This window comes from Podarcis cretensis (genome assembly GCF_951804945.1).
Source record: "Podarcis cretensis genome assembly, chromosome: 12".
In the NCBI taxonomy this organism is placed as follows: domain Eukaryota; kingdom Metazoa; phylum Chordata; class Lepidosauria; order Squamata; family Lacertidae; genus Podarcis; species Podarcis cretensis.
This window is the reverse complement of record NC_137181.1, coordinates 8,916,359-8,929,017: the sequence shown is the minus strand read 5'-3', so window position 1 is coordinate 8,929,017 and position 12,659 is coordinate 8,916,359. Positions and strand designations below refer to the sequence as shown.

Below are 12,659 nucleotides of genomic sequence, written 5' to 3'. Positions count from 1 at the left end.
GGCATTCAGAGTTATTGTGTGGTACAGTCCTCCCTGGAGGCCATACCACTTCAGAACCAGAGGAGAAGGGGAAGCCAATTCTGAACAGTCTCCAATATAATAAAGCTCACACATTAGGCTGTGGCCTAGTCTTTCCTTGATCCCTGAAGGGCTATAGCTCAGTGGAGGAGCTTTTGCCTTGAATGTAGGTTCAATTCCCAGCATCTCCAGGTAGGAATGCCCTCTGCCTGAGACCATGGACAGCCACTGCTAGTCAGTGTAGACAACACTGCACTGGAGGACCAATTGTTTGACTCAGTCTGAGGTAGCTTCCTATGTTCCAATGGTTTACAGTAGGATGGAGGAACCTGTGGTTCTTCAGATGTTGTTGGACTACAACTCCCATCATCCCTGGCCACTAACCATGCTGACTGGGGCTGATGGGAAGTAGAGTCCAGCAACATCTGGAGGGCCACAGGTTTCTCAACCCTGGTTTACAATACTGGTTTCAAGCATCCAGCTACTGCATCAAATAATGTAAATTATACAGCTCCAATATTGATGGTGGTGTGGTAAAGCTCTGACCCGGTTCAGATGATCTTATTTAAGCTTTATAAGCCAAGATATGAATGAGTCCTTTGCCCACAGCCCCTTTCCTCCCCCCCTAAGTGGAATGCCTGAATGCAACGACGAAGTCTCCAACCACAGTTTCCTGTTTCATCTTAACTGAGAAACCATGGTCACCAACTTCACAAGAAGCCCATATCCTTAACCAGGGTTTGAAGTTGGTTTAGGATCCTGGTTTGTTTCCAAGTTCAGATAAAATGGATAACTTTGCTGAATTGTGGCTTGCAAGAAAGGAAGAAGGAAGAGGCCTCACACACAACCTAAAGGCTTGCTCATATTTCGGGTCATTAAGTCAAGATATGGTGATCTAATTACTTCTGTCTACAAAATACTTCAGGACTCTCTGCTTGTTACCTAGATTATTCCACAGATTCTGAGCATGTGAAAGTCCACACTGATGGAAACCTGTCACCCTTAACTATACTTTTTAAAAGTTAGTTTTTTTCTGTGTGCAAAATCTGGTACCAATATTTTATTGAGGTCAATAATGTCATATCCAGCACCCAGATGAGTGGAGGTCCTGGAAATACAAATCTTGTCATTCCATACAAAGGAGGCTTTCCAGCTACTATTTAACCTTTCTCTGCTATATATCAGGAATTATGCATTTCTAAGCAGCTAGAATACTTTTGTCGCTTGGGGCAGGAGAATTTCTGAATGCCCAGGTCAAAACAAAGTAAGGATTATTTTGGAAAACGGGACAAGAAAATGGGCATATGGAAAAGTCACAAAGCAACAAGAATTTGCATTCCGTCCTGTCCAGACCAGGACATTGTCTAAGTCAAAATATATTTTGGGTGGTGGTGGGGAAGGAATTCTTCTGAATGTTCTTAAAACTGAAGAGAGAGAGAATGAAACTCTTCCCCTCTCAACTCTCTTTTCAAGTCTCTGTAACACTAGGGAGTTGTGGTCTTTGATGGCTTGGTTTGGAACAGGCATGTTAAGAAATGGACAATTACTACACAACAACCAAAATAGGCATGTTTTTTTTAACTCCCACTTCCTGGTTTCGTGGGCAGTCATTCGGGTTAAAATGACACCAGCCGGCTTCTAATTAGATTCCCCACTCACAGACAGAAAACCTTATTTCATACAACATCAAAGAGACTACAGGCCCATCTATAATCATCCGTATCGGTTTGAGCAGTCAAAGGGAATAATCACTACAAGCTGAGCTCCCTTCTGGACATGTTCATATCCATCTCTGTATTTATCTGTTGCTCACTTGTTACAAATTTACGACAGGCCATTTTGTTTTTGACCAACCTGGAATTGTTAAAGTCCGGGATGGAAAACTCGGTTCCCCATCAAATGTTGTTGGACTGCAACTCCAGCTGTCCTGGTCATTTGCCAGGCTCTTGGAGTTGATGTGAGTTGTAGTCCAACAACATCTTGAGAGCGCCAAGTTGTCCACCCCAGATTAGCCAGATATGTTGGTGACTGAAGATGGGCATTGCATAAACCACATGCTCATCCACTGAACTTTGGACCTTTTCCTGTAGGCGTCCCATCATTCTTTAACCAGCCAGGCTACCAGCAGATCCCACTACAAAAACCAGCTTTTGACCCCATGACCTTATGCTGCTCCCTCAGTTAACCTTAAATGCACATTCTGGGGTTTTTCAGAACTGGATCCTCAACACAGGACTCCTACAGGCAACCTGTTTATCAAGAATTCTTCCTGATTTGCTTGCACAAAGCTTATGAGGTGGTTAGATTGTATTTGGTGTTTATCTGTTCTAATTCGTTTATGGGGCGAGTATATATGTGAATGAGCATTTGTCCTGATTTCGCTTGCAGGGCGTGTGTGCAGGGTGTGTGTGTGTTCCCCCACCGCTCGCACCACAAAAGCCAATTTTTTCTCCTCCTCATGTGGATTTGCGCGGACAGGCGGAGTCCCCAGATCCCGCGCGGTCCCCCCGTCATGTGGAATAACGACTGAAGACAACGTGCTATGGGATTAAATTGGCCACAACTTTATTAAATTTCAAATGTGGGTAGACCTTGGCTCAGGCATTGGGCGTTCTCCCTCCCCAGTCCCCAGCCGGGGACCTAGGGAGCATCAGGGTTATCCAGTGTGTGTGGGGGGGGATGGCCGGCTCTGGAGAACATATGGTCAAGCAGAGATAGCCGCCCCCGTTACGCCGCTGCTGCAGGGGAGAGCAATGACGACCTTTCGGCGTACGGTCAAAGCCTCCCTTCAGAAACCCCTTTAACGGGGAACCCTGGTATCGTCGCCGCAAAGAGGAAGATGGACTAAAGGATTCCGCCCAAGGCCTGATACCGCCAAAGTTGTGACGTTTTGCTACGGGAAAGGCGAAACCTGCCAATGCAGGGAAATTCCTTTCCGGCCCTTTAACAGCGACCTTAACGTAGCAGCGCCCGCATACCTGTGAAGAAAAATTAACCTGCAAAACCTGTGAAGAAAAGTTAACCTGCAAAATAAGACATTAACTGAGGGTGGATAGGGTGGGAGAAGCTCTGGAGCCAAGTGAGGATTCCCAGGTAAGATCCTCCCTCTATTGTGTGGGCAGGTAATCCCTCCCCTACCTGGCCTGGTCTCCTTGGCAACACTTCCCCCAGGTGGGATTGGACAACTGACTGAGGTAGGCGGAGACCTCCAGGTATTCTACCTGGGGGAAGGCAAAGCCAAGCCTATGCTGTTGGGGCTGCTCCAGATCTAGGGGCTGCACGTGTCCACGCAAAGGGCGCCCCCCGTTTTAAGCGGGGAGCGGTCATTGTTGCAGCAGGACAACACAGCAATTTAATAGTGTGCAAAGCCGCATTTACAGGGACACGGGTGGCGCTGTGGATTAAACCACAGAGCCTAGGACTTGCCGATCAGAAGGTCGGCGGTTCGAATCCCGGTGACGGGGTGAGCTCCCGTTGCTCAGTCCCTGCTCCTGCCAACCTAGCAGTTTGAAAGTGCAAGTAGATAAATAGGTATCGCTCCGGCGGGAAGATAAACGGCATTTCCATACACTGATCTGGTTCGCCAGAAGTGGCTTAGTCATGCTGGCCACATGACCCGGAAGCTGTACGCCGGCTCCCTTGGCCAGTAAAGCGAGATGAGCGCCGCAAACCCAGAATCGGTCACGACTGGACCTAATGGTTAGGGGTCCCTTTAACTTTACCTTTAAAGCTGCATTTGGGGTATGCAGATGAATCCCTGCTGCAAAAGTGCTCTGGAGCCAAGTCCTGCTCAATTCAACAGCACTTGCTTCAGGAGTCACCAACCCAGTGCCCGTGGGCACTGTGGCACCCACAAAAGTCTTCACTGGCACCCTCAGGAAGACATGAGGTTGTCCTAGGAGAGGTGGGGTGAGGAGAAGCAGCAATCTTGTGTTACCGCACGCCCTCATGGCAGCCATTTTGTGTTATGCCATGCCGCCCATGACAGCCATTTTGTGACTGGAGCCCACAGCACTCTCTCAAAATTCATAATGTATCTTTTGGTCCAAAAAGGTTGGCGCCCGATGGCTTGGTATGTAGAAAGCAAGTAGAAAGAACTGTCGAATAAGCCCCAAAAGACGAGCACAGTGTCTTAGAAGGTCACTTGCCTGTCCTTGGTTCAGCTGTGCCTGTGGGCGGTGAATTTAGACATAAACAAAGGGAAGCCCAAAACACCATGAAACAACCCCTGGCCAGCCCTGCCTGGCTGCTGCCTATGCATCAATGAAAGTGAGAATGTCACAAATTTCAACCGGCTTCAGACCTGGTTCACTAACTGGGGCTTTTAACAGCTGAGTTTCCAAGCAGAAATTCTCTGTTGCTGGCACCTGCCTGTCTCAAGAGACAAAGGAGTGCGCCTCCTAGGGCGAAGTCAAACTGCTGTGTTAGTAGCACCAAAGTGACCTCTTTAGGGTGCAAGCCTGGGCAGTGTGTATGGAGGTCCTGGGCTGCCCAGACAACAGCTTCACATATGTGGCCTAAAAGGAAAGCAGAGCAAGATGTTTGGCACCATAGAATCATAGAATCCTAGAGTTGGAAGAGACCACAAGGGCCATCGAGTCCAACCACCTGCCAAGCAGGAAACACCATCAGAGCACTCCTGACATATGGTTGTCAAGCCTCTGCTTAAAGACCTCCAAAGAAGGAGACGCCACCACACTCCTTGGCAGCAAATTCCACTGTCGAACAGCTCTTACTGTCAGGAAGTTCTTCCTAATGTTTAGGTGGAATCTTCTTTCTTGTAGTTTGGAACCATTGCTCCGTGTCCACTTCTCTGGAGCAGCAGAAAACAACCTTTCTCCCTCCTCTATGTGACATCCTTTTATAGATTGGAACATGGCTATCATATCACCCCTTAACCTCCTCTTCTCCAGGCTAAACATGCCCAGCTCCCTTAGCCGTTCCTCATAAGGCATCGTTTCCAGGCCTTTGACCATTTTGGTTGCCCTCCTCTGGACACGTTCCAGTTTGTCAGTGTCCTTCTTGAACTGTGGTGCCCAGAACTGGACACAGTACTCCAGGTGAGGTCTGACCAGAGCAGAATACAGTGGCACTATAAGCCCCAAAAGACGAGCTGCAAATCATTTCCAGCTTGGCTGCAGGAGTTGCTGGGAGGAGGCATGCAAGGCACCATCCAACTGCCTTAGGGACTCCACTCCAGATCTGACAAAGTTTTATTTTTTTACTCCTGGGCCTTTTCTTCTCCAGAAGATGTCCTGCAAGGTTTAGAACCACAGTTTTCCTTCTTCCCAGGTGGACGAGCCCCATCTGCCCCTCACTTCCTTCTACACAGCATGCGCAGAAACTGCCTTCTTGACCGATGGACCCACTATTGATCTCGTCTGCGCAATCTGCTGGAGCCTGTCTTCACATGCTTATTTCTCAAACTTTTGTAGGCTCAACCCCTCATCCCCATCCATTCTTCTACACGTTTACGGCCCCAGTCTCCTGATCCACAGCAGAGCAGGCGTTTGGATGAATTGTACACTGCCTTGCCAACTGAGGAGCGCAACAATCTGTGGGGACGAGCGCTCATCCTCTGGCATCGAAAGAGAAAACAGTACAGGACAGCGGAGCCCTTCAGAAAGCACACAACATGGAAATGCCATGTAAACAAAGCAGCTCCCCTTGCCCCTATCCTGCTTAGGAAAGTAGCGAAGCAAGAGCTTGGAAGCTGGGTGAGGCCAAAGGGGGCCCCGTATAGCCCAGAACAATGGCCAAAGTGAAGCCCACATGAAGGACCTGAGGGCAACTGCCCTTGTTATGTACTGAAGTTCTCACCCTGGGCCAGTAGGGGGATACTGTAGATAGTTTTCCCTCAGGTCCACATATGCAAATAAGGGATTGAAAGTGACGTTCAGTGATTGGATAGTTACAGAAAGTTGTTACTGTTGCGTTGTAGTGGAGCTCTATATAAGCAGGCTGGCTGAACTCTTCAGTTCAGTTCTGTTCTGGGCCTGTGAATAAACAAGAGCTAGAGCCTGCAAATCATTTCTTGATGAACTGCATTCGACAGCCTTCCTAGCAACCTCCAGTTCCAAAGAAAACCATGATGCCACCTCAGGAATCCAGGCAGGCTTGCGCTCCTGGAAGCTGTTCATTTTAACATTTATTTTCGTAAACAGGAGTGGGGAACCTTTCTCAGCCCCGAGGTCTGCATTTGCTACTGGGCAACTTACCACAGGCCACACGCCAGTGGAAGGCAGGCCAGGGGCAAAAATGGATGCCTATTTCTCCTCAGTACAGTAGGCTAGTTTCTAAACGAACCCACACACCCGCCTCTGTCCTCCATTGAGGGGAGCAAGAGGCATTATTAGAGTTCAAGGAGGCATTCAAGCCAGGAAAACACACTCAAGGGAGGTGTGAAGCCGAGTTGGGATTTGCCTGAGGAGAGTGCTCTGAGGGCCAGACGGAAAGTTCTGGAAGGCCACACTTGGCCCTGAAGTTCCCTATCCCTTTTCTCTAAAGGTAGAAAGAAGAACTTGCCATAAAAAAAAAACAAAGGTCTCACCTGCACAATACGTCTAAAACAGTACGACTCTCAGCACCCTTAACTAACTTCAGTTTCTGGGGTTGTTTGGCAGAAGCGAATGGCTGTTCAAAGTGGTATAAAACTATTTTAAGTGTACAGTGCAGATGTGGCCGAAATCAGGCAACGCACCAACCTCAGGTACTTAGTAGCCGGACCCTTTCCTTCCAACCCAGCTCTCAACCATTCAGTTAAGCTCAGGGAAAGACACCCTGAGGTAAATTCTGCCACAAACCTTTTCCAGTTCAGGGATTATGAGTAGTCAGGGATGCTGCGAAGCACTGGAGAAATGTTCGGTGGAAAGAAGGAGAAAACCACACATATCACCCTCAGACACTTTGAAGCCATAAAGTCAGTGCGACCCCACAGCCGCCAGAACGGGAAATAAATTCCAAAGTGGCTTGAGAATAAGAAAGGAAAACAGAAGCCCTGTTTGCTGGGGAAGAGAACGTTCAAGAAATTGGAAGGCAGGTTTTGGCGCAGCTATTGGGCAAAAATTATCCATGGGCTGAACAGAGACATCCCTTGGCGCCTTTTCTTTGACGCCGTCACACCAACACAGTCTATCTCACACACGCCCCAGGCATAAATTGTTGACGTGATATAGTAAGCCGCCACCTTCCTGCAGCGACTGAAAAGATCTACATCAATATGTAAGCAGTTACAGGGTGGAACTCGGAATTACTTTCTCCTGTGAACATATTCCATGCTACGTGGGTGCGACTGACCTATATGGCTCCCTGGGTTTCCCTGGTACTTAAAATGAAAACATGCAATACCAAAGAATCATAAAATTGGAGAGTTGGAATGCAGGAATCTCAGCTGAAGTATCCATGACAGGTGGCTATCCAAACTCTGCTTCAAAACCTGCAAGGAGGGAGAGTCCACAACCTCCTGAGGGAGACCGTTCCACTATTGAACAGCTCTTACTGTCAGAAAGTTCTTCCTGATATTTAGCCGGAATCTCCTTTCTTGTAGCTTGAAACCATTGGTTTGGGTCCTAGCCTCCAGAGCAGGATAAAACATGCTTGCTCCTTTGTCCATGTGATAGCTCTTTAGATATGTGAAGATGGCTGTCCTATTTCCTCTCACTCTCCTCTTTTCCAGGCCAATTCCCTCAACCGTTCCTCATCAGGCTTGGTTTCCAGACCCTTGATCATCTTGGTTGCCCTCCTCTGCACATGTTCCAGTTTGTCAACATCCTTCTTAAATTTTGGTGCCTAGAATTGCACACAGTATTTCAGGTGTGGCCTGGCCAACGTAGAATAGAGCAGTACTACGACCATCCTATATTTGTGCATCTGATTATTCTTGCCTAACTGTCGACCCTTACACCTGTCCCAACTGAAATTCATTTTACTAGTTTGGGCCCAGTTCTCCAATCGATTAAGGACATATTGAATGCTGTTTTCTATCTTCTGCAATGTTAGCTACCTCTCCCGGTTTAGCGTCATCTGAAAATTTGATGAGCAGTTCCTCTATTCCTTCATCAAATTCATTTATAAAGATGTTGAGCAACACTGGTCGCAGGACAGAACCCTGTGGCACCCCACTTGCCACTTTTCCCATGATGACAAGGAGCCATTAATGAGCATCTTTGGGTTTCGTCAGTCACCTAACAGGAACATAGTCTAGCCCACATTATATCAGCTTCTCTGCAAGAAGATCACAGATGACTTTGTCAAAAGCCTTACTGAAATCAAGACATACTACATCCACAGCATTCCTCGGATCCACCAAGCTTGTAACTCTCTCAAAATAAGAAATAAGCTTTGTCTTGCATGACTTGCTTTTGAGAAACCCTTGCTGGCTCTTAGTCATCGCAACATTCTTTTCTATGAGTTCGCAGTTCAATGATCTATTCTAGGACCTTTCCTGGTATCAATGTTAAGGTGAGGCAGGTGCCTGGCTTCCCCACCCCACCCCAGCTTTTGAAGATGGAAAACAACATCAGTGTAGCGCAAAAGGTACTGCAGTAGAACATCTTGTTGTTGTTGTTGTTGTTTAGTCGTTTAGTCGTGTCCGACTCTTCATGACCCCATGGACCAGAGCACGCCAGGCACTCTTGTCTTCCACTGCCTCCAGCAGTTTGGTCAAACTCATGTTAGTAGCTTCGAGAACACTGTCCAACCATCTCGTCCTCTGTCATCCCCTTCTCCTTGTGCCCTCCATCTTTCCCAACATCAGGGTCTTTTCCAGGGAGTCTTCTCTTCTCATGAGGTGGCCAAAGTCTTGGAGCCTCAGCTTCACAACCTGTCCTTCCAGTGAGCACTCAGGGCTGAGTCGGACACAACTAAACGACTAAACAACAACAAGGTGTCTTTGTAGGGCTGCGTGAGATTGTCTTTCTCATCACTTGCTTCCAGAGTTTTCCCAACTGTTGGAAACTGCTGTTGTCTTCCATGGCAATGCCTCCCAGCCTCCTTCTCCTTGAGGAATCAGCCTGGAAGCAAAAGAATCGCCTCCGCTCTGAAACCTGCAGACGTCTCCACAAAGCTGCCTGGGAAGGCTTTAGCAACCGTTGCCACCAAGTCCTTGGGGAGGAATGTCATGGGAGGGAGGGAGCGAGGCAGAGAAAGGGAGGGAGGAGAAGGGCTCGCTTGTTTGAGCTGGGGCAGGCAGGGGAGTCCACCTCGCTTTGCCTAGAACCAGCGGGAACGGGATAGAACAGGCCCTGCGAATTACTTCTCTCCCCTGGGGCTTATCGGAGCAAAAAATCAGCCTGATTCTGCGATTGAGAAGGGAAGAGCTTGTGTTGCAGGCCATGTGCTGGAAGAGGGAGCTCTGTGCCAATGTGTTCTTGAAATCTCACCCCCTGACTTGAGGGCAGAAGAACTGGAAGGGATGGTGGCAGCGAGGAACAATTTCACCAAATTTCTCCAGAAGAGGGGGAATTCTCAGACCTGGGGCTCCACATCAACAGTGGCAAGAACTTCCACAGTCTCTCTCTCTCTCTCTCTCTCTCTCTCTCTCTCACACACACACACACACAGCAGCAGCAGCAGCAACAACAACAACATGTGTTGCCCCCATTTCAAATTCTCCACAATGTTCCAGGATGTTGTGAAGGGGTGGAGAGAAATGGAGAATATTCAGGGGAAAGTCTGCAAATAAATTTCTCAGGCGAGAAATGTCTTCTCCCGTTGGCTCCCAGTATGTTTCTGAGCACAATTCAAAGTGTTGGTGCTGACCTTTAAAGCCCTAAACGGCCTCAGCCCAGTATACCTGAAGGAGCGTCTTCACCTCCATCGTCCAGCCCCAGACACTGAGGTCCAGCGCTGAGGGCCTTCTGGCAGTTCCCTCACTGCGAGAAGCCAAGTTACAGGGAACTAGGCAGAGGGCCTTCTTGGTGGTGGCGCCCAGCCTGTGGAATGCCCTCCTATGAGATGTCAAAGAGAAGAACAACTACCAGACTTTTAGAAGACATCTGAAGGCAGCCCTGTTTTGGGAAGCTTTTAATGTTTAACAGACCACTGTATTTTAATACTTTGTTGGAAGCCGCCCAGGGTGGCTGGGGTGACCCAGTCAGATGGGCGGGGTATAAATAATGAACTATCATCCTCCTCCTCCTCCTCATCATCATCATAAATGCTTTCTCCCACTCCAGAAGGTAGGACCCAAACCAATGGCCTCAAGTAACAAGAAAGGAGATTACAGCTAAACATCAGGAATAAATTTCTGACAGTAAGAGCTGTTCAACAGTGGAACGGACTCCCTCGACAGGTGGTGGGCCCTCCTTCCTGGGTTTTTTTTTAAAGCAGAGGTTAGATGGCCATCTGTCAGGGATGCTTTAGCTGAAATTCCTGTGTTGCAGGGGGGTTGGACTAGATGACCCTGGGGGTCCCTTTCAACTCTTAAGATTCTATGAAATTCCTACTTGGTTGTAGTAGGAAGTGCTTTTTGGTTCTGCAACAGTCACCAACACTCTTATCAGAGCCATCGAACTGGACCCCTTAGGCATTGGTACTGGCCCAAATTCTAACAAAATTCATTTTTTAAAAACAACACCCTTAAGCACTTTAAATGCTTCCAGAAATATTATGAAGCTGGTCTAGGGAGGAGGCAGGCAAAATGAGAGAGAGAGAGAGAGAGAGAGAGAGAGAGAGAGAGTGCAATGGATTGGTTTCCCCATCAGAGTTTTGCAGGAGTGGCTGACAAGGTGAGGCAATGCTGTGTAGCTGTCAACCTGACACCAGCATCCCTGCTGCTTACCTGGGTGTGGCAGGGACGAGGCCCCTGGAAGCCTGGCTAAGCATGAGAGTGGCCCTCAGGCCCAACACTGCATATGGATGTATGGCCGCCATTTTGGTCAGGAATTCAGTGGCACCGGAAGGGCAACAGCAACAGCTTAACAAATATTGCCTGCCCCCCAGCAGTCTGCAACTGATTCCCTGCCCAATTCTGCCTTTGTTACTATGTGGAAAAATAAGTTCAATTGCACCTTTTGTCAATATTATCTTTAGCAAAGTTTCCCACGTTCGGAAATAAATACACTCGACTTCCTCTTTTCTACATTAAACAGTTTGCACTCTCAGCTAGCACTGCCTTAAAAAAATAGCCCAGCACCCATTCTAAGATACTATCCAGTGTTACTCTGAAGTAAACCATCACATAAAGAGTCCAGGTCTTCTTGAGGCTGTTTTGCATCTCAAATTAACAGGGCGCATGAGGGAGGAGGAACCATTGTAGAAAAACCAGGCGACAGGGGTCCTTGTGTGTATGCAGCCAAATTATTTCATTTTTTTTAAAAAATGGACACAAGGTAAGCTGTGATATTTAGCTGATCTGGTGCTTGGGCTACAGGAATTCTTTATCAATTGAGAAAATCTAGACAATCTCTTCTTCCCCCTTCCTGCCTTCTGAAACAAGAAGTGTACAGAACAACTTTTAAATTAAACCCAGCTCCTGCCGCAAGTCAGATGAGTCACCGACGCTGAACAAAACAGAGATAATTACTTGTTGTGTGAAAGTCAAAGCAATTAGACTGCGCTGGAAGAAAAAACCAGCTATTGTCTTGGAAATATGTTATGTATGTATTCGGTTTGGAAAGGGTTTCTTCTACCACCCAGCGAAAGGCCGTAGAACGCAATTTCCAATGGTGCAATAAAAACAGTAATTTCTGCAAATCTTTCTGAAGAGGATTCAGCCGACCCCTTTCCCCTTTTATTAGCGACACCATGGGGAGAAGAAATCTACACACACTCCCCGCCATGCTGGGAAAGGTCCCAGTCCACACCTCTCGTATTTCGGCCTGACAGCATGCTACTCTTAGAAGCATAGGAGCCCTGCGGCAAGGAAACATGGCAACCCCGATAAATGCAGCGGGGAAACACAGATCTAAATGCTGCCTTCAAATCAAACACTTGGGAAGAAGTAGCCCTTTCTCCCTTGGATTGGATTCGATCCAAATAAACCGGTTTGCTTCTAAAGTCACTTTGTGAGTTTCTGTGTCATCCTGTCCTTAACAGTGACTTTAAAACAGGCCCCATTTCTTCCAAAGGGGGCAACCGTAGGCGACTTTTAACTATGCTTTGTCCAGCAACAGGTTGCCAAACAGGTCCACAGCCTCACGCAACTCTGCCCCTTGCCAAAGGAACTTGGGAGATTCCACTTACCTTCTTATCCAGATTCGTTTCCTCCTTTTTTCCCTTGCCACCCCAAATGCACCACTGAACAGATTGCCGGCTCCTGACACGCTCGCTCTCCTCCTGGGCTCCCTCTGGCAGAAGGGGGCATGGCAAAGAGGAAGGTAATTCAATAGTGTACTTAAGCAGGGTGGTGGAGGCCAGCCTCCCGGCGAGTCACACCCATTCTCTCGCATGAGAATCGGCGGAGCAGCAGTCTGCAGCCAGGAACAGCTTTCGACGGAAAGTTTCAGCACTCCACAGAGCAAGGAAATGAAGCCATGGCTATTGCTGCTCTATCGACTGGGCAAAAGAGTTAAGCAGACCTTTCTCTCTCTCTGACACACACACTTTTTACCTAGGATGTTCTGTTAGGCATTGCAGATGTGAAGCGGTGCATGTTTGCTGCTCAGCAAAGTTTCGGATGCAACAAACTTTGAAATGCAGCT

The 12,659-nt window shown here is 47.9% G+C and overlaps 1 protein-coding gene across 1 annotated transcript in view; it reads right to left on the bottom strand.

Annotated features, from left to right (window-relative positions):
• VILL (villin like) overlaps positions 1 to 12,376 on the bottom strand; it is a 56,495-nt gene extending 44,119 nt beyond the window's left edge. The window contains exon 1 of the mRNA XM_079946660.1: positions 12,202 to 12,376. The gene's annotated coding sequence lies outside the window, so the exon portion shown is untranslated. The remainder of the gene's footprint in view (positions 1 to 12,201) is intronic.
• Positions 12,377 to 12,659: the final 283 nt, after the last annotated feature.